The following is a 22,762-nucleotide window of genomic DNA, read 5'->3' on the forward strand; positions in this document are numbered from 1 at the left end:
ATTAACAAGACATAGTTTTTTTAGTTAGGAGAAAAGTCTAAAAACATATCACAAATGACAAACGTTGTGCCTCTCCTCCTCCTGTTCTTCAATGAAGCTGATCACCCTCCAGCTCCCGTTAGAAACATCGTGCTGCTGAAGGTGTGCCGGCAGAATGGTTGTGATACAGGAGGTGCTGTGGACTCTCCCAGAAACGAGGACCTAGTTTAGTTGTAGATCCAGTAAAACATAGTGCAAATGTGACATTATTTATAATGCACAGTTACAGTCTTGTGAATATTAAAAAATGTACTTCATGTAATGCAGGAAGCGAATATTTCAAACGAACTAAGGCAGCAAACAGTAAGAGCAAAATCGTGTTCCAAACATTAACTCTTTTTTTAAATGTCAATTAGCTTGTGAGTAATAAGACAAAATGTGACTGTCAGACAGAGAACTGTCAGAGCAAACGGCAGATTTTAGAAAGTCCTGCCGAAATAAATCTGCACCCGACTGCGACTGTCAGCGTTGAACTGCCGCCATTGCTGTCAAAGTCAGACACATCTCCAAAATTGTTGGAGCAAATTTTTAAGCAGGCTTCATCTTGATAAATTGACCACGTATTTGACATTTACACCATAACGTTACCGCCTAAAATAATCGTAAAACAAAATTTTGTGTAACAACAAGAGTAATATGTACCCCAAAAGCTTTCAAAGCGTCTGAAAGTTTTCTCCTCCGTTTTTGTTGGGGCTTGGCTCGAAATGCATCATGATTGGCCGCCCGAAGTCCACGTGTCTGTCGGACGTGCTCTCATTGGTCTACAATACCATCACGGATGAATAAATACTCAAAGGGCTTGCCAGGCAAGCCCTTTGAACCCTTAAAATACTCAATGGGCTTGCCTGGCAAGCCCTTTGAGTATTTATTCCATATTGCCCACTAGTTCACTAGTAAGGTCATTTTGACACTTACTAGTGAACATGTAAGGCCATAAATGTGCCCACTAGTTCACTAGTAAGATCATTTTGAGGCTTACTAGTTGACATGTAAGCCACAAAACGCCCGCTAGTTCACTAGTAAGATAATTTTGAGGCTTCTAGTGAACATGTAAGCCACAGAACGCCCACTAGTTCACTAGTAAGATCATTTTGACGCTTACTAGTGAACATGTAAGCCACAAAACGCTCACTAGTTCACTAGTAAGGTCATTTTGACGCTTACTAGTGAACATGTAAGCCACAAAACGCTCACTGGTTCACTAGTAAGGTAATTTTGACGCTTACTAGTGAACATGTAAGCCACAAAACGCCCGCTAGTTCCCTAGTAAGATCATTTTGACGCTTATTTATGAACATGTCAGCCACAAAACGCTCACTCGTTCACTAGTAAGATCATTTTGACGCTTACTAGTGAACATGTAAGCCACAAAACGCCCACTAGTTCACTAGTAAGGTCATTTTGACGCTTACTAGTGAACATGTAAGCCACAAAACGCCCACTAGTTCACTAGTAAGATCATTTTGACGCTTACTAGTGAACATGTAAGGCCATAAATGTGCCCACTAGTTCACTAGTAAGTTCATTTTGAGGCTTACTAGTTGACATGTAAGCCACACATCGCCTACTAGTTCACTAGTAAGATCATTTTGAGGCTTACTGGTGAACATGTAAGCCACAAAACGCCCAATAGTTCACTAGTAAGATCATTTTGACGCTTACTAGTGAACATGTAAGCCACAAAACGCTCACTAGTTTACTAGTAAGGTCATTTTGACGCTTACTAGTGAACATGTAAGCCACAAAACGCTCACTAGTTCACTAGTAAGGTCATTTTGACGCTTACTAGTGAACATGTAAGCCGCAAAACGCCCACTAGTTCACTAATAAGATTATTTTGACGCTTACTACTGAACATTTAAGGCCATAAATGTGCCCACTAGTTCACTGGTAAGATGATTTTGACGCTTACTAGTGAACATGTAAGGCCATAAATGTGCCCACTTGTAGTGCTAGTGACATTACACTGTACTTGCATTAAATGCAAATAAGGATGATTACGAAAACATGTAACGGTATCCTATTGGCTGTACGTTTCAAAATAGTGTCATCCCACCAGTCAGGGCTCATGATTTTGGAAATTCTGTGCCCACTTAGTTTTTTAAAACAACAATGGCGGACAGTGTCCTGAGACGTATTCGGCGAAGGTGCAGGGCAATAGAGAGTGCCTGTCATCAAGGGTCTGCCGGTGAAAGTGAAGCACGCGCGATAAACATTTCAATTGCTAATTTAAGAAGAGTTAGTGACCAGTTTAGCGCTGATACTATTCAAAGTTTGATTCAAAGTCCAATAGATCTCCGATCTGTCATCATTGCGGGACCCACTCCTAATGGTGGACGTGTTTGTTCCCATGTGGCACATCGTTTGCACACAGGTAAAATGGCTACCATTTTTTGTCATTGGTTTTTCGTATGTATTTTTATTCGAACTACACACGGGTTTTACTGACGACTTGCTGTGACTTACCTTCTATCACCCTGTCAAACGTCGTTTTATACCAGTGGTTTTCCTGCAAATCAGTAGACTATTAAGTAACGCGATGGCTGTACACTTTTAAGCAATAACTAGTGATCTTTTAGTTATTCAATTATAAGTTTGAATTATTTTTTTCTTGAGTAAAATGGTTAGAGAAAATAGCTGCTCGTGGTTTTGAAGCTGCATATACTTTTATGTACATCTGTGTCTATATGCCTGTACTGTATACAGTATATAAAAAACACGTAGTGATTCGTTTGCTTGAATTCCTTAATCCTTTTATTTCCATACTTTAGGTAGACGAGGAAGACCAGCACTTGACATTACAAGTGATCAAATTGAACTGCTCCCCACTCAGGGCTTTACAGTGAGAGCCATCACTGAGATGTTGTGTTGTTCCTCTTCATACCTGCATAAAAAAATGAAGTTTTTTCAGATTTCAGCCAGAAATAGATTTACTCCCATTCATGATGTTGACCTGGAAGAGCATGTCAGAAGATTGCACAGCCAATTTCCCAGATCAGGCTCGGAAGCAAGTGTTCCTCTACATACTCTTGTCCCTTCATGTATATATCATTATATTCATTGTGAAAGTGTACTTTCTTTATTGTGTTGTTTTATGAACCTGTTGCAGATGATGAGGGCATACCTGCGTGCTGATGGTATTGTAGTACAAAGAAAAAGAGTTCGAGAAATCCTCAACCGTATTGAGCCAGCTGCTGCAGCCCAGAGATGGAGCCAGACTGTGGCTAGAAGAACATACTATGTGCCATTCCCCAATAGTTTATGGCACATAGATGGGCATATGCGTCTCATTCGGTAATAAGGGATCATCTTATATTTGTACTCGTGGGAGCATTAGAAAGCCATATTGTATGGACAGCACAGATTAAATTGAATTTTATCATTTGTATATCCAAGTTACACAAACTCCAAATTGCCTCCATGTAGTCTTAAGTGCACAGCAATACCTTCTCTACCGAGATGATATTTCAAACAAGATATGAAACTTGATTGTTTTCTTGTATTTAATCATTATTCTTTTCATGTTTGTTTTACAGGTGGGTGTTTGTGACACATGCCGGCATTGATGGGAATTCCAGGCTAATAACGTACCTTCAACTGGAGCACAGACAACACAGCTTTGACAGTGTTGAAATATTTTGTCCAAGCCACCTGCCTGTATGGGTTACCCTCCAGAGTAAGATCCGACCATGGTGGTGAAAACACTGGTTGCTCTTTTAATGAACCTACTGCAGGGACAAGACACCAAAATTATTTCTAGCTCCAGCCAACACCCCCTCACAATTTACTCACACCTCCCATGGCCTGATTATCCACCAACAGGGGCCCTTTTTGGATTATCATTTTGGCATAGGAACTTTCCTTTCCTATCCTAACCGAGTGAGATGAGCCGGTAGCACCTGGAGCAAAGATCTTCTAAATTTTAATAATGCTTAGGAAAGGTTCTGACCATCCTTTACGAAAGGAAAGGAGATATATTATGCAGCAGGAATATTTAAAGGGGAAGTCTTTTTTTATGTTGTTGTTGTTGTTGTCGACCCCACCCGTGCCCCGACATTGGGGGACCGGGCCCTCACTCCGTCTCCCGGATCCCCAGACCCCCCTCCTCCGCCCAGCGGGCGAGCAGGGCCGCCACTCCGCTTGGGTTTCGCCAGAGGTCCTCCGGAGTCAGTGTGGTGGGTATGTTTGTGCAGGTGAACAGGTGTTGTGTGTCGTGCACTTGCGTGCCGCATAGCGCACAGAGTGGTGTTGGGTGTGTGTCCGGTGTAATGTTGTGTAGGTAGGAGTGGAGGGCTGGTGATTTGTTGGTTCGGAGTTGTGCTAGGAGTTGTCTGGTTCTGTGTGGTAGGTCTTGCTCTGATGGGTCTATTTCTGGTGCTGGTGCATGTATTACTTTGTTGTGTTGTCTGGTGTCCAAGTGTGTTTGTACAAAGTGGGTGTGTATGTCTTTCATGTTCTGTTTTATGGTGTCGTTGTTGGTGTCCTGTGGTGCTGTGTCTTTGTTGTGTGTGTAGTTGTTGTTGTGGAAGATTGTTTGTTTCTTTTGTCTGGGTGGTGGTGGTTGTTGAGTGAGTGGGTGTAGTGGGTGGGTTGGGTGTTGGGCTTTTTGTCTGATTTGCGATGCGTGTAGTTTTAGATGGGTGTTCAGTGGGAGAGTTTTTGTTTCCTCATGCAAGCGTTGTATGTTTGTGTCTTGTGTGCATCCTGTTGCTATTCTGAGTGCTGTGTTCTGTGTGGTCTGGAGTTTTGTCTTGTTTGTGTCCGATAGTGTTGGTGACCATATAGTGTTTGCGTATTCGAGGCGTGTGAGTGTGGTTGCTTTGTATGTGGTGAGTATAGTTTCTTTGGATTTTCCCCAGTGAGTGGTTGTTAAGGCTTTAAGTATTTTGTTTGATTGCTTGGCGCGGGTTAGAGTGTGTTGTGTGTGTTTTGAGAAGGTGAGTTTGGGGTCCCATGTTAATCCCAGTATTTTGGGTTCGCGGACTGTGGGTAGGGTGGTGTTATCTATTTGTAAAGTGAGTCTGTTGCTGTATTCTGCCGGATCCGGTGTGAACAGAGTGGTGGTGGTTTTGTCTGCGTTGAGTGTGAGTTGGTTCTGTTTTGTCCAGTTGTATATGTCGTGGAGATATTTTTGTACTTGTTGTTGTGCCTGTTGTGGTTTGACATGTGTGGATAGAATGGTGATGTCGTCTGCATATGTAACTGTGTGTACATTTGGAGGTGGTTGTGGTAAGTCTGCCATGTATATGTTGAATAGTGTTGGTGAAAGTACTCCCCCCTGTGGTACCCCCGTTTTCGTGTTTCTGTGTTCTGATGTTTCCCCCCGGTATTGAGTGTATTGTCTGCGTCCCCTTATGTAGTTGAAGATGTATTTGATGATGATGTTTGGGGTGTTAGTGTTGTTGAGTTTGTTTGTGAGTGTGTGTAGGTTTACCGTGTCAAAGGCTTTGGACATGTCTAGGGCTATGGCAACTGTTCGTTGTGGTGGTTTTTGTTGATTGAAACCTGTGGCTATGATGTTGTGTATGTGGTGTAGTGCTGTGGTTGTGGAGTGTTGTTTTCGGAAGCCGTGTTGGTGAGAGGGTAGTTGAGTGTTGTTGGTAATGAAGGGTAGTATTACCTTTTCCATTGTTTTGGCTATTGGGCTGAGTAGTGCTATTGGTCTGTAAGATGGGCCGAGTGCGTGGTTTTTGTTGGGTTTTGGTATTGGGATTATTTTTGCAGTCTTCCATATTGCGGGGATGGTGTTGGTGTTGAGTGATGTGTTGTAAGTGTGTGTGAGTAGTGTTATTGCTTTGGGGCCTAGGTGTTTCAGATGTCTGATGTTTATGTTGTCTGGGCCTGTGGAGTTGTTGCTTTTGGAGCGTTGTAGTGCTTGTTTGACTTGTTGTTCTGTGATGGTTATGGGCGTGGTGTTGAGTTTTCGTATTTTGCGTTGTAGTTGTCTGTATGTTCTGTTGGTTTTGTGTTGTATTATGTTGGTGAATTGTTTGTTGAATGCTCGTGCTTTCTGTTTGTTGGACATTGCCGTGTGTTGTCCGAACTGTATTGTGGTGTTTTCTGGTGCTTTTTGTTCTTTGTTTGATAGTCTTGTTACTGTGTTCCAGAGTATGTGTTGTTTGTGTCTGTGGTTCCATGCATCCGTTAAGTGTTCTTTCCATAGCTCTTGTTTGTGTTTTTGGATTTGTGTGTCTATTTCTTTGTTTAGGTCTGTGATGCGTGGGTCTTGGTGGTTTTGTTGTCTGATGTCGTTTCTTTGGCTGATGAGTGTTCTGATGTGTTGTGGTAGGAGAAGTGATTTGCTTTTTATTTTTCCGTGGGGTATGTGGTGTTTGTCTGATGTAAGTATGAGGTTTGTGAGCATGGTGTTGGCTGTGTGGATGTTGTCAGGTATGGTTAAGTTCTCCAGTGCTGATTCTATTTCAGAGGTGTATCCTTCCCAGTCTGCTTTCCTGTAATTTGTGTAAGTTTGAAGGTGTTGTTGTAGGCGGAAAGGAGCACGCTTGTTGTGTGTGATTTTGATAGGAAGGTGGTCTGAACTGAGTGCGTGTATTGTGGTCCATGTTGTTCTGTTTGTGATGCTGTTGCTGGCTGTTGTGATGTCCGGTGATGTTGGTTGTTGGTTGATGTTTGTAGGTTTTCTGGTAGGTGTGTTTGCGTTTAGAGTGATTTGTTGGGAGTTCTGTAGTATGTCTGCAATGAGGGTGCCTCTGTGGTCGTCGTAGGGAGAGTGCCATTGTGTTGAGTGAGCGTTGATGTCTGCGGTTAGAATGGTGTTGTTCAGCGAGTTTATGTATTGGAAGGTGTTGGTGATGTCTGTGTCTTCTGTGGCGTGGTCTGGTCGGGTGGTATCTCTGGGGGGTATATACATGTTGCATATGTGTAGTCTTTTGTGGTTGGTTATGTGAATCTTTACGGTTTGAATTTCTGTAGTGTTGGTGTTAATGTTGTTGGGGATGTTCATGGGAGTGAATGTGACTGATTTGTGAATGTATGTGAGCAGTCCTCCTCCTCCCTTGTGTTCTCTGTCTTTCCTAATGCTGGTGTAGTTGGTGAGACGAGGTGTGTTGTGTTGTTTTTCTAGTTTGGTTTCTTGTATGGTGATGATGTCTGCGTGCTGTTGTGAGGCGAGTTCTTCTAGTTCTGTTTTCTTGTTTTGGATGCCGTTGATGTTTATTTGTAGTATGGTCAGTGTGTGTTTGTTGTTTTTGTTGGTGAGTGTTGTTCTTTGTGGGTTGTTCGGGGGTTGTGGTGTTGGGGTGTTTGTTGTTTGCGTGTGTGTTCTGCATGTCCACGTGTTTGTGTATTGGCGGGTGGTGATGCCGGAGCAATGTCTGTGTATCCAGTGTGGGTGTGTTGAGTTGCATCTGAGTGAGGTTTGTCTGCGTGTGATGATTCTATTGCAGCTATTGCAGGTCCAGGTTTGGGGGGGTGGTCTTGTGTTTGTTGTATCTCTGTTGGAGTTGTCTGTCCGTGTTGCCTTTGAGGGTAGTGTTGGTGAGGCGAGTGTGTTGTTTTGGTCTGTTTGTGCTCTGCTGCCTGTTGGTGTCCTACGAGGTGTTGTTGTTCGTGGTGGTGTTTTGGGATGTAGTCTGCATTTCCATGTTATGTTGTATTGTCTAGTGTTTATGTTTGTGCAATGTTTGTGTACCCAGTGTGGTGTGTGGTGGTTGCATCTGAAGGATGTCTGTCTTCTTGTAATCTGTTGTGTGCAAATGTCGCATGTCCAGGTAGTTTGTTGTGTGTGTGTTTGTTGCGTGCGTGAGAGTGTCTGTGTGGGCCCCGGATTTGTCTCTATGTCCCCCGCCTGGAGCAAAAGGTCCGCCCGCCACCCTGCCAGGTTCAGGGGGCGGTTAGCCGAAAAAAAAAAAACGGCCGTAAGGGCACCCCGTTCGGGGTGCAGGGATTGGTTCCTTGATTTGTCCCCCCGTTCGGGGGGAACCCTCCAACTGCGAGTAAGCCAAGGAGTTTGGAGGTACAGCGGGTTGACAGCAGTGTGATCGAGCAGATTAGATAGAGTAGAATTTGAATGGGGCTTCACTGATTTATTTCATACAATTCATATCTAAAACACAGTTGAAAAATATTTGATTGTTAAAATATTTAAATACAAGAACTATATCAAGAAATTAACAAAACATAGTTTTTTTAGTTAGGAGAAAAGTCTAAAAACATATCACAAATGACAAACGTTGTGCCTCTCCTCCTCCTGTTCTTCAATGAAGCTGATCACCCTCCAGCTCCCGTTAGAAACATCGTGCTGCTGAAGGTGTGCCGGCAGAATGGTTGTGATACAGGAGGTGCTGTGGACTCTCCCAGAAACGAGGACCTAGTTTAGTTGTAGATCCAGTAAAACATAGTGCAAATGTGACATTATTTATAATGCACAGTTACAGTCTTGTGAATATTAAAAAATGTACTTCATGTAATGCAGGAAGCGAATATTTCAAACGAACTAAGGCAGCAAACAGTAAGAGCAAAATCGTGTTCCAAACATTAACTCTTTTTTTAAATGTCAATTAGCTTGTGAGTAATAAGACAAAATGTGACTGTCAGACAGAGAACTGTCAGAGCAAACGGCAGATTTTAGAAAGTCCTGCCGAAATAAATCTGCACCCGACTGCGACTGTCAGCGTTGAACTGCCGCCATTGCTGTCAAAGTCAGACACATCTCCAAAATTGTTGGAGCAAATTTTTAAGCAGGCTTCATCTTGATAAATTGACCACGTATTTGACATTTACACCATAACGTTACCGCCTAAAATAATCGTAAAACAAAATTTTGTGTAACAACAAGAGTAATATGTACCCCAAAAGCTTTCAAAGCGTCTGAAAGTTTTCTCCTCCGTTTTTGTTGGGGCTTGGCTCGAAATGCATCATGATTGGCCGCCCGAAGTCCACGTGTCTGTCGGACGTGCTCTCATTGGTCTACAATACCATCACGGATGAATAAATACTCAAAGGGCTTGCCAGGCAAGCCCTTTGAACCCTTTAAATACTCAATGGGCTTGCCTGGCAAGCCCTTTGAGTATTTATTCCATATTGCCCACTAGTTCACTAGTAAGGTCATTTTGACGCTTACTAGTGAACATGTAAGGCCATAAATGTGCCCACTAGTTCACTAGTAAGATCATTTTGAGGCTTACTAGTTGACATGTAAGCCACAAAACGCCCGCTAGTTCACTAGTAAGATAATTTTGAGGCTTCTAGTGAACATGTAAGCCACAGAACGCCCACTAGTTCACTAGTAAGATCATTTTGACGCTTACTAGTGAACATGTAAGCCACAAAACGCTCACTAGTTCACTAGTAAGGTCATTTTGACGCTTACTAGTGAACATGTAAGCCACAAAACGCCCGCTAGTTCCCTAGTAAGATCATTTTGACGCTTATTTATGAACATGTCAGCCACAAAACGCTCACTCGTTCACTAGTAAGATCATTTTGACGCTTACTAGTGAACATGTAAGCCACAAAACGCCCACTAGTTCACTAGTAAGGTCATTTTGACGCTTACTAGTGAACATGTAAGCCACAAAACGCCCACTAGTTCACTAGTAAGATAATTTTGAGGCTTCTAGTGAACATGTAAGCCACAGAACGCCCACTAGTTCACTAGTAAGATCATTTTGACGCTTACTAGTGAACATGTAAGCCACAAAACGCTCACTAGTTCACTAGTAAGGTCATTTTGACGCTTACTAGTGAACATGTAAGCCACAAAACGCCCGCTAGTTCCCTAGTAAGATCATTTTGACGCTTATTTATGAACATGTCAGCCACAAAACGCTCACTCGTTCACTAGTAAGATCATTTTGACGCTTACTAGTGAACATGTAAGCCACAAAACGCCCACTAGTTCACTAGTAAGGTCATTTTGACGCTTACTAGTGAACATGTAAGCCACAAAACGCCCACTAGTTCACTAGTAAGATCATTTTGACGCTTACTAGTGAACATGTAAGGCCATAAATGTGCCCACTAGTTCACTAGTAAGTTCATTTTGAGGCTTACTAGTTGACATGTAAGCCACACATCGCCTACTAGTTCACTAGTAAGATCATTTTGAGGCTTACTAGTGAACATGTAAGCCACAAAACGCCCAATAGTTCACTAGTAAGATCATTTTGACGCTTACTAGTGAACATGTAAGCCACAAAACGCTCACTAGTTTACTAGTAAGGTCATTTTGACGCTTACTAGTGAACATGTAAGCCACAAAACGCTCACTAGTTCACTAGTAAGGTCATTTTGACGCTTACTAGTGAACATGTAAGCCGCAAAACGCCCACTAGTTCACTAATAAGATTATTTTGACGCTTACTACTGAACATTTAAGGCCATAAATGTGCCCACTAGTTCACTGGTAAGATGATTTTGACGCTTACTAGTGAACATGTAAGGCCATAAATGTGCCCACTTGTAGTGCTAGTGACATTACACTGTACTTGCATTAAATGCAAATAAGGATGATTACGAAAACATGTAACGGTATCCTATTGGCTGTACGTTTCAAAATAGTGTCATCCCACCAGTCAGGGCTCATGATTTTGGAAATTCTGTGCCCACTTAGTTTTTTAAAACAACAATGGCGGACAGTGTCCTGAGACGTATTCGGCGAAGGTGCAGGGCAATAGAGAGTGCCTGTCATCAAGGGTCTGCCGGTGAAAGTGAAGCACGCGCGATAAACATTTCAATTGCTAATTTAAGAAGAGTTAGTGACCAGTTTAGCGCTGATACTATTCAAAGTTTGATTCAAAGTCCAATAGATCTCCGATCTGTCATCATTGCGGGACCCACTCCTAATGGTGGACGTGTTTGTTCCCATGTGGCACATCGTTTGCACACAGGTAAAATGGCTACCATTTTTTGTCATTGGTTTTTCGTATGTATTTTTATTCGAACTACACACGGGTTTTACTGACGACTTGCTGTGACTTACCTTCTATCACCCTGTCAAACGTCGTTTTATACCAGTGGTTTTCCTGCAAATCAGTAGACTATTAAGTAACGCGATGGCTGTACACTTTTAAGCAATAACTAGTGATCTTTTAGTTATTCAATTATAAGTTTGAATTATTTTTTTCTTGAGTAAAATGGTTAGAGAAAATAGCTGCTCGTGGTTTTGAAGCTGCATATACTTTTATGTACATCTGTGTCTATATGCCTGTACTGTATACAGTATATAAAAAACACGTAGTGATTCGTTTGCTTGAATTCCTTAATCCTTTTATTTCCATACTTTAGGTAGACGAGGAAGACCAGCACTTGACATTACAAGTGATCAAATTGAACTGCTCCCCACTCAGGGCTTTACAGTGAGAGCCATCACTGAGATGTTGTGTTGTTCCTCTTCATACCTGCATAAAAAAATGAAGTTTTTTCAGATTTCAGCCAGAAATAGATTTACTCCCATTCATGATGTTGACCTGGAAGAGCATGTCAGAAGATTGCACAGCCAATTTCCCAGATCAGGCTCGGAAGCAAGTGTTCCTCTACATACTCTTGTCCCTTCATGTATATATCATTATATTCATTGTGAAAGTGTACTTTCTTTATTGTGTTGTTTTATGAACCTGTTGCAGATGATGAGGGCATACCTGCGTGCTGATGGTATTGTAGTACAAAGAAAAAGAGTTCGAGAAATCCTCAACCGTATTGAGCCAGCTGCTGCAGCCCAGAGATGGAGCCAGACTGTGGCTAGAAGAACATACTATGTGCCATTCCCCAATAGTTTATGGCACATAGATGGGCATATGCGTCTCATTCGGTAATAAGGGATCATCTTATATTTGTACTCGTGGGAGCATTAGAAAGCCATATTGTATGGACAGCACAGATTAAATTGAATTTTATCATTTGTATATCCAAGTTACACAAACTCCAAATTGCCTCCATGTAGTCTTAAGTGCACAGCAATACCTTCTCTACCGAGATGATATTTCAAACAAGATATGAAACTTGATTGTTTTCTTGTATTTAATCATTATTCTTTTCATGTTTGTTTTACAGGTGGGTGTTTGTGACACATGCCGGCATTGATGGGAATTCCAGGCTAATAACGTACCTTCAACTGGAGCACAGGCAACACAGCTTTGACAGTGTTGAAATATTTTGTCCAAGCCACCTGCCTGTATGGGTTACCCTCCAGAGTAAGATCCGACCATGGTGGTGAAAACACTGGTTGCTCTTTTAATGAACCTACTGCAGGGACAAGACACCAAAATTATTTCTAGCTCCAGCCAACACCCCCTCACAATTTACTCACACCTCCCATGGCCTGATTATCCACCAACAGGGGCCCTTTTTGGATTATCATTTTGGCATAGGAACTTTCCTTTCCTATCCTAACCGAGTGAGATGAGCCGGTAGCACCTGGAGCAAAGATCGTCTAAATTTTAATAATGCTTAGGAAAGGTTCTGACCATCCTTTACGAAAGGAAAGGAGATATATTATGCAGCAGGAATATTTAAAGGGGAAGTCTTTTTTTATGTTGTTGTTGTTGTTGTCGACCCCACCCGTGCCCCGACATTGGGGGACCGGGCCCTCACTCCGTCTCCCGGATCCCCAGACCCCCCTCCTCCGCCCAGCGGGCGAGCAGGGCCGCCACTCCGCTTGGGTTTCGCCAGAGGTCCTCCGGAGTCAGTGTGGTGGGTATGTTTGTGCAGGTGAACAGGTGTTGTGTGTCGTGCACTTGCGTGCCGCATAGCGCACAGAGTGGTGTTGGGTGTGTGTCCGGTGTAATGTTGTGTAGGTAGGAGTGGAGGGCTGGTGATTTGTTGGTTCGGAGTTGTGCTAGGAGTTGTCTGGTTCTGTGTGGTAGGTCTTGCTCTGATGGGTCTATTTCTGGTGCTGGTGCATGTATTACTTTGTTGTGTTGTCTGGTGTCCAAGTGTGTTTGTACAAAGTGGGTGTGTATGTCTTTCATGTTCTGTTTTATGGTGTCGTTGTTGGTGTCCTGTGGTGCTGTGTCTTTGTTGTGTGTGTAGTTGTTGTTGTGGAAGATTGTTTGTTTCTTTTGTCTGGGTGGTGGTGGTTGTTGAGTGAGTGGGTGTAGTGGGTGGGTTGGGTGTTGGGCTTTTTGTCTGATTTGCGATGCGTGTAGTTTTAGATGGGTGTTCAGTGGGAGAGTTTTTGTTTCCTCATGCAAGTGTTGTATGTTTGTGTCTTGTGTGCATCCTGTTGCTATTCTGAGTGCTGTGTTCTGTGTGGTCTGGAGTTTTGTCTTGTTTGTGTCCGATAGTGTTGGTGACCATATAGTGTTTGCGTATTCGAGGCGTGTGAGTGTGGTTGCTTTGTATGTGGTGAGTATAGTTTCTTTGGATTTTCCCCAGTGAGTGGTTGTTAAGGCTTTAAGTATTTTGTTTGATTGCTTGGCGCGGGTTAGAGTGTGTTGTGTGTGTTTTGAGAAGGTGAGTTTGGGGTCCCATGTTAATCCCAGTATTTTGGGTTCGCGGACTGTGGGTAGGGTGGTGTTATCTATTTGTAAAGTGAGTCTGTTGCTGTATTCTGCCGGATCCGGTGTGAACAGAGTGGTGGTGGTTTTGTCTGCGTTGAGTGTGAGTTGGTTCTGTTTTGTCCAGTTGTATATGTCGTGGAGATATTTTTGTACTTGTTGTTGTGCCTGTTGTGGTTTGACATGTGTGGATAGAATGGTGATGTCGTCTGCATATGTAACTGTGTGTACATTTGGAGGTGGTTGTGGTAAGTCTGCCATGTATATGTTGAATAGTGTTGGTGAAAGTACTCCCCCCTGTGGTACCCCCGTTTTCGTGTTTCTGTGTTCTGATGTTTCCCCCCGGTATTGAGTGTATTGTCTGCGTCCCCTTATGTAGTTGAAGATGTATTTGATGATGATGTTTTTTGGTGTTAGTGTTGTTGAGTTTGTTTGTGAGTGTGTGTAGGTTTACCGTGTCAAAGGCTTTGGACATGTCTAGGGCTATGGCAACTGTTCGTTGTGGTGGTTTTTGTTGATTGAAACCTGTGGCTATGATGTTGTGTATGTGGTGTAGTGCTGTGGTTGTGGAGTGTTGTTTTCGGAAGCCGTGTTGGTGAGAGGGTAGTTGAGTGTTGTTGATAATGAAGGGTAGTATTACCTTTTCCATTGTTTTGGCTATTGGGCTGAGTAGTGCTATTGGTCTGTAGGATGGGCCGAGTGCGTGGTTTTTGTTGGGTTTTGGTATTGGGATTATTTTTGCAGTCTTCCATATTGCGGGGATGGTGTTGGTGTTGAGTGATGTGTTGTAAGTGTGTGTGAGTAGTGTTATTGCTTTGGGGCCTAGGTGTTTCAGATGTCTGATGTTTATGTTGTCTGGGCCTGTGGAGTTGTTGTTTTTGGAGCGTTGTAGTGCTTGTTTGACTTGTTGTTCTGTGATGGTTATGGGCGTGGTGTTGAGTTTTCGTATTTTGCGTTGTAGTTGTCTGTATGTTCTGTTGGTTTTGCTTTGTATTATGTTGGTGAATTGTTTGTTGAATGCTCGTGCTTTCTGTTTGTTGGATATTGCCGTGTGTTGTCCGAACTGTATTGTGGTGTTTTCTGGTGCTTTTTGTTCTTTGTTAGATAGTCTTGTTACTGTGTTCCAGAGTATGTATTGTTTGTGTCTGTGGTTCCATGCATCCGTTAAGTGTTCTTTCCATAGCTCTTGTTTGTGTTTTTGGATTTGTTTGTCTATTTCTTTGTTTAGGTCTGTGATGCGTGGGTCTTGGTGGTTTTGTTGTCTGATGTCGTTTCTTTGGCTGATGAGTGTTCTGATGTGTTGTGGTAGGAGAAGTGATTTGCTTTTTATTTTTCCGTGGGGTATGTGGTGTTTGTCTGCTGTAAGTATGAGGTTTGTGAGCATGGTGTTGGCTGTGTGGATGTTGTCAGGTATGGTTATGTTCTCCAGTGCTGATTCTATTTCAGAGGTGTATCCTTCCCAGTCTGCTTTCCTGTAATTTGTGTAAGTTTGAAGGTGTTGTTGTAGGCGGAAAGGAGCACGCGTGTTGTGTGTGATTTTGATAGGAAGGTGGTCTGAACTGAGTGCGTGTATTGTGGTCCATGTTGTTCTGTTTGTGATGCTGTTGCTGGCTGTTGTGATGTCCGGTGATGTTGGTTGTTGGTTGATGTTTGTAGGTTTTCTGGTAGGTGTGTTTGCGTTTAGAGTGATTTGTTGGGAGTTCTGTAGTATGTCTGCAATGAGGGTGCCTCTGTGGTCGTCGTAGGGAGAGTGCCATTGTGTTGAGTGAGCGTTGATGTCTGCGGTTAGAATGGTGTTGTTCAGCGAGTTTATGTATTGGAAGGTGTTGGTGATGTCTGTATCTTCTGTGGCGTGGTCTGGTCGGGTGGTATCTCTGGGGGGTATATACATGTTGCATATGTGTAGTCTTTTGTGGTTGGTTATGTGAATCTTTACGGTTTGAATTTCTGTAGTGTTGGTGTTAATGTTGTTGGGGATGTTCATGGGAGTGAATGTGACTGATTTGTGAATGTATGTGAGCAGTCCTCCTCCTCCCTTGTGTTCTCTGTCTTTCCTAATGCTGGTGTAGTTGGTGAGACGAGGTGTGTTGTGTTGTTTTTCTAGTTTGGTTTCTTGTATGGTGATGATGTCTGCGTGCTGTTGTGAGGCGAGTTCTTCTAGTTCTGTTTTCTTGTTTTGGATGCCGTTGATGTTTATTTGTAGTATGGTCAGTGTGTGTTTGTTGTTTTTGTTGGTGGGTGTTGTTCTTTGTGGGTTGTTCGGGGGTTGTGGTGTTGGGGTGTTTGTTGTTTGCGTGTGTGTTCTGCATGTCCACGTGTTTGTGTATTGGCGGGTGGTGATGCCGGAGCAATGTCTGTGTATCCAGTGTGGGTGTGTTGAGTTGCATCTGAGTGAGGTTTGTCTGCGTGTGATGATTCTATTGCAGCTATTGCAGGTCCAGGTTTGGGGGGGTGGTCTTGTGTTTGTTGTATCTCTGTTGGAGTTGTCTGTCCGTGTTGCCTTTGAGGGTAGTGTTGGTGAGGCGAGTGTGTTGTTTTGGTCTGTTTGTGCTCTGCTGCCTGTTGGTGTCCTACGAGGTGTTGTTGTTCGTGGTGGTGTTTTGGGATGTAGTCTGCATTTCCATGTTATGTTGTATTGTCTAGTGTTTATGTTTGTGCAATGTTTGTGTACCCAGTGTGGTGTGTGGTGGTTGCATCTGAAGGATGTCTGTCTTCTTGTAATCTGTTGTGTGCAAATGTCGCATGTCCAGGTAGTTTGTTGTGTGTGTGTTTGTTGCGTGCGTGAGAGTGTCTGTGTGGGCCCCGGATTTGTCTCTATGTCCCCCGCCTGGAGCAAAAGGTCCGCCCGCCACCCTGCCAGGTTCAGGGGGCGGTTAGCCGAAAAAAAAAAAAACGGCCGTAAGGGCACCCCGTTCGGGGTGCAGGGATTGGTTCCTTGATTTGTCCCCCCGTTCGGGGGGAACCCTCCAACTGCGAGTAAGCCAAGGAGTTTGGAGGTACAGCAGGTTGACAGCAGTGTGATCGAGCAGATTAGATAGAGTAGAATTTGAATGGGGCTTCACTGATTTATTTCATACAATTCATATCTAAAACACAGTTGAAAAATATTTGATTGTTAAAATATTTAAATACAAGAACTATATCAAGAAATTAACAAGACATAGTTTTTTTAGTTAGGAGAAAAGTCTAAAAACATATCACAAATGACAAACGTTGTGCCTCTCCTCCTCCTGTTCTTCAATGAAGCTGATCACCCTCCAGCTCCCGTTAGAAACATCGTGCTGCTGAAGGTGTGCCGGCAGAATGGTTGTGATACAGGAGGTGCTGTGGACTCTCCCAGAAACGAGGACCTAGTTTAGTTGTAGATCCAGTAAAACATAGTGCAAATGTGACATTATTTATAATGCACAGTTACAGTCTTGTGAATATTAAAAAATGTACTTCATGTAATGCAGGAAGCGAATATTTCAAACGAACTAAGGCAGCAAACAGTAAGACCAAAATCGTGTTCCAAACATTAACTCTTTTTTTAAATGTCAATTAGCTTGTGAGTAATAAGACAAAATGTGACTGTCAGACAGAGAACTGTCAGAGCAAACGGCAGATTTTAGAAAGTCCTGCCGAAATAAATCTGCACCCGACTGCGACTGTCAGCGTTGAACTGCCGCCATTGCTGTCAAAGTCAGACACATCTCCAAAATTGTTGGAGCAAATTTTTAAGCAGGCTTCATCTTGATAAATTGACCACGTATTTGACATTTACACCATAACGTTACCGCCTAAAATAATCGTAAAACAAAATTTTGTGTAACAACAAGAGTAATATGTACCCCAAAAGCTTTCAAAGCGTCTGAAAGTTTTCTCCTCCGTTTTTGTTGGGGCTTGGCTCGAAATGCATCATGATTGGCCGCCCGAAGTCCACGTGTCTGTCGGACGTGCTCTCATTGGTCTACAATACCATCACGGATGAATAAATACTCAAAGGGCTTGCCAGGCAAGCCCTTTGAACCCTTTAAATACTCAATGGGCTTGCCTGGCAAGCCCTTTGAGTATTTATTCCATATTGCCCACTAGTTCACTAGTAAGGTCATTTTGACACTTACTAGTGAACATGTAAGGCCATAAATGTGCCCACTAGTTCACTAGTAAGATCATTTTGAGGCTTACGATTTGACATGTAAGCCACAAAACGCCCGCTAGTTCACTAGTAAGATAATTTTGAGGCTTCTAGTGAACATGTAAGCCACAGAACGCCCACTAGTTCACTAGTAAGATCATTTTGACGCTTACTAGTGAACATGTAAGCCACAAAACGCTCACTAGTTCACTAGCAAGGTCATTTTGACGCTTACTAGTGAACATGTAAGCCACAAAACGCTCACTGGTTCACTAGTAAGGTAATTTTGACGCTTACTAGTGAACATGTAAGCCACAAAACGCCCGCTAGTTCCCTAGTAAGATCATTTTGACGCTTATTTATGAACATGTCAGCCACAAAACGCTCACTCGTTCACTAGTAAGATCATTTTGACGCTTACTAGTGAACATGTAAGCCACAAAACGCCCACTAGTTCACTAGTAAGGTCATTTTGACGCTTACTAGTGAACATGTAAGCCACAAAACGCCCACTAGTTCACTAGTAAGATCATTTTGACGCTTACTAGTGAACATGTAAGGCCATAAATGTGCCCACTAGTTCACTAGTAAGTTCATTTTGAGGCTTACTAGTTGACATGTAAGCCACACATCGCCTACTAGTTCACTAGTAAGATCATTTTGAGGCTTACTAGTGAACATGTAAGCCACAAGACGCCCAATAGTTCACTAGTAAGATCATTTTGACGCTTACTAGTGAACATGTAAGCCACAAAACGCTCACTAGTTTACTAGTAAGGTCATTTTGACGCTTACTAGTGAACATGTAAGCCACAAAACGCTCACTAGTTCACTAGTAAGGTCATTTTGACGCTTACTAGTGAACATGTAAGCCGCAAAACGCCCACTAGTTCACTAATAAGATTATTTTGACGCTTACTACTGAACATTTAAGGCCATAAATGTGCCCACTAGTTCACTGGTAAGATGATTTTGACGCTTACTAGTGAACATGTAAGGCCATAAATGTGCCCACTTGTAGTGCTAGTGACATTACACTGTACTTGCATTAAATGCAAATAAGGATGATTACGAAAACATGTAACGGTATCCTATTGGCTGTACGTTTCAAAATAGTGTCATCCCACCAGTCAGGGCTCATGATTTTGGAAATTCTGTGCCCACTTAGTTTTTTAAAACAACAATGGCGGACAGTGTCCTGAGACGTATTCGGCGAAGGTGCAGGGCAATAGAGAGTGCCTGTCATCAAGGGTCTGCCGGTGAAAGTGAAGCACGCGCGATAAACATTTCAATTGCTAATTTAAGAAGAGTTAGTGACCAGTTTAGCGCTGATACTATTCAAAGTTTGATTCAAAGTCCAATAGATCTCCGATCTGTCATCATTGCGGGACCCACTCCTAATGGTGGACGTGTTTGTTCCCATGTGGCACATCGTTTGCACACAGGTAAAATGGCTACCATTTTTTGTCATTGGTTTTTCGTATGTATTTTTATTCGAACTACACACGGGTTTTACTGACGACTTGCTGTGACTTACCTTCTATCACCCTGTCAAACGTCGTTTTATACCAGTGGTTTTCCTGCAAATCAGTAGACTATTAAGTAACGCGATGGCTGTACACTTTTAAGCAATAACTAGTGATCTTTTAGTTATTCAATTATAAGTTTGAATTATTTTTTTCTTGAGTAAAATGGTTAGAGAAAATAGCTGCTCGTGGTTTTGAAGCTGCATATACTTTTATGTACATCTGTGTCTATATGCCTGTACTGTATACAGTATATAAAAAACACGTAGTGATTCGTTTGCTTGAATTCCTTAATCCTTTTATTTCCATACTTTAGGTAGACGAGGAAGACCAGCACTTGACATTACAAGTGATCAAATTGAACTGCTCCCCACTCAGGGCTTTACAGTGAGAGCCATCACTGAGATGTTGTGTTGTTCCTCTTCATACCTGCATAAAAAAATGAAGTTTTTTCAGATTTCAGCCAGAAATAGATTTACTCCCATTCATGATGTTTACCTGGAAGAGCATGTCAGAAGATTGCACAGCCAATTTCCCAGATCAGGCTCGGAAGCAAGTGTTCCTCTACATACTCTTGTCCCTTCATGTATATATCATTATATTCATTGTGAAAGTGTACTTTCTTTATTGTGTTGTTTTATGAACCTGTTGCAGATGATGAGGGCATACCTGCGTGCTGATGGTATTGTAGTACAAAGAAAAAGAGTTCGAGAAATCCTCAACCGTATTGAGCCAGCTGCTGCAGCCCAGAGATGGAGCCAGACTGTGGCTAGAAGAACATACTATGTGCCATTCCCCAATAGTTTATGGCACATAGATGGGCATATGCGTCTCATTCGGTAATAAGGGATCATCTTATATTTGTACTCGTGGGAGCATTAGAAAGCCATATTGTATGGACAGCACAGATTAAATTGAATTTTATCATTTGTATATCCAAGTTACACAAACTCCAAATTGCCTCCATGTAGTCTTAAGTGCACAGCAATACCTTCTCTACCGAGATGATATTTCAAACAAGATATGAAACTTGATTGTTATTTCAAACAAGATATGAAACTTGATTGTTTTCTTGTATTTAATCATTATTCTTTTCATGTTTGTTTTACAGGTGGGTGTTTGTGACACATGCCGGCATTGATGGGAATTCCAGGCTAATAACGTACCTTCAACTGGAGCACAGACAACACAGCTTTGACAGTGTTGAAATATTTTGTCCAAGCCACCTGCCTGTATGGGTTACCCTCCAGAGTAAGATCCGACCATGGTGGTGAAAACACTGGTTGCTCTTTTAATGAACCTACTGCAGGGACAAGACACCAAAATTATTTCTAGCTCCAGCCAACACCCCCTCACAATTTACTCACACCTCCCATGGCCTGATTATCCACCAACAGGGGCCCTTTTTGGATTATCATTTTGGCATAGGAACTTTCCTTTCCTATCCTAACCGAGTGAGATGAGCCGGTAGCACCTGGAGCAAAGATCTTCTAAATTTTAATAATGCTTAGGAAAGGTTCTGACCATCCTTTACGAAAGGAAAGGAGATATATTATGCAGCAGGAATATTTAAAGGGGAAGTCTTTTTTTATGTTGTTGTTGTTGTTGTCGACCCCACCCGTGCCCCGACATTGGGGGACCGGGCCCTCACTCCGTCTCCCGGATCCCCAGACCCCCCTCCTCCGCCCAGCGGGCGAGCAGGGCCGCCACTCCGCTTGGGTTTCGCCAGAGGTCCTCCGGAGTCAGTGTGGTGGGTATGTTTGTGCAGGTGAACAGGTGTTGTGTGTCGTGCACTTGCGTGCCGCATAGCGCACAGAGTGGTGTTGGGTGTGTGTCCGGTGTAATGTTGTGTAGGTAGGAGTGGAGGGCTGGTGATTTGTTGGTTCGGAGTTGTGCTAGGAGTTGTCTGGTTCTGTGTGGTAGGTCTTGCTCTGATGGGTCTATTTCTGGTGCTGGTGCATGTATTACTTTGTTGTGTTGTCTGGTGTCCAAGTGTGTTTGTACAAAGTGGGTGTGTATGTCTTTCATGTTCTGTTTTATGGTGTCGTTGTTGGTGTCCTGTGGTGCTGTGTCTTTGTTGTGTGTGTAGTTGTTGTTGTGGAAGATTGTTTGTTTCTTTTGTCTGGGTGGTGGTGGTTGTTGAGTGAGTGGGTGTAGTGGGTGGGTTGGGTGTTGGGCTTTTTGTCTGATTTGCGATGCGTGTAGTTTTAGATGGGTGTTCAGTGGGAGAGTTTTTGTTTCCTCATGCAAGTGTTGTATGTTTGTGTCTTGTGTGCATCCTGTTGCTATTCTGAGTGCTGTGTTCTGTGTGGTCTGGAGTTTTGTCTTGTTTGTGTCCGATAGTGTTGGTGACCATATAGTGTTTGCGTATTCGAGGCGTGTGAGTGTGGTTGCTTTGTATGTGGTGAGTATAGTTTCTTTGGATTTTCCCCAGTGAGTGGTTGTTAAGGCTTTAAGTATTTTGTTTGATTGCTTGGCGCGGGTTAGAGTGTGTTGTGTGTGTTTTGAGAAGGTGAGTTTGGGGTCCCATGTTAATCCCAGTATTTTGCGTTCGCGGACTGTGGGTAGGGTGGTGTTATCTATTTGTAAAGTGAGCCTGTTGCTGTATTCTGCCGGATCCGGTGTGAACAGAGTGGTGGTGGTTTTGTCTGCGTTGAGTGTGAGTTGGTTCTGTTTTGTCCAGTTGTATATGTCGTGGAGATATTTTTGTACTTGTTGTTGTGCCTGTTGTGGTTTGACATGTGTGGATAGAATGGTGATGTCGTCTGCATATGTAACTGTGTGTACATTTGGAGGTGGTTGTGGTAAGTCTGCCATGTATATGTTGAATAGTGTTGGTGAAAGTACTCCCCCCTGTGGTACCCCCGTTTTCGTGTTTCTGTGTTCTGATGTTTCCCCCCGGTATTGAGTGTATTGTCTGCGTCCCCTTATGTAGTTGAAGATGTATTTGATGATGATGTTTGGGGTGTTAGTGTTGTTGAGTTTGTTTGTGAGTGTGTGTAGGTTTACCGTGTCAAAGGCTTTGGACATGTCTAGGGCTATGGCAACTGTTCGTTGTGGTGGTTTTTGTTGATTGAAACCTGTGGCTATGATGTTGTGTATGTGGTGTAGTGCTGTGGTTGTGGAGTGTTGTTTTCGGAAGCCGTGTTGGTGAGAGGGTAGTTGAGTGTTGTTGGTAATGAAGGGTAGTATTACCTTTTCCATTGTTTTGGCTATTGGGCTGAGTAGTGCTATTGGTCTGTAGGATGGGCCGAGTGCGTGGTTTTTGTTGGGTTTTGGTATTGGGATTATTTTTGCAGTCTTCCATATTGCGGGGATGGTGTTGGTGTTGAGTGATGTGTTGTAAGTATGTGTGAGTAGTGTTATTGCTTTGGGGCCTAGGTGTTTCAGATGTCTGATGTTTATGTTGTCTGGGCCTGTGGAGTTGTTGCTTTTGGAGCGTTGTAGTGCTTGTTTGACTTGTTGTTCTGTGATGGTTATGGGCGTGGTGTTGAGTTTTCGTATTTTGCGTTGTAGTTGTCTGTATGTTCTGTTGGTTTTGTGTTGTATTATGTTGGTGAATTGTTTGTTGAATGCTCGTGCTTTCTGTTTGTTGGATATTGCCGTGTGTTGTCCGAACTGTA

This window comes from Hippocampus zosterae, chromosome 12, assembly GCF_025434085.1.
Source record: "Hippocampus zosterae strain Florida chromosome 12, ASM2543408v3, whole genome shotgun sequence".
Lineage (NCBI taxonomy): Eukaryota > Metazoa > Chordata > Actinopteri > Syngnathiformes > Syngnathidae > Hippocampus > Hippocampus zosterae.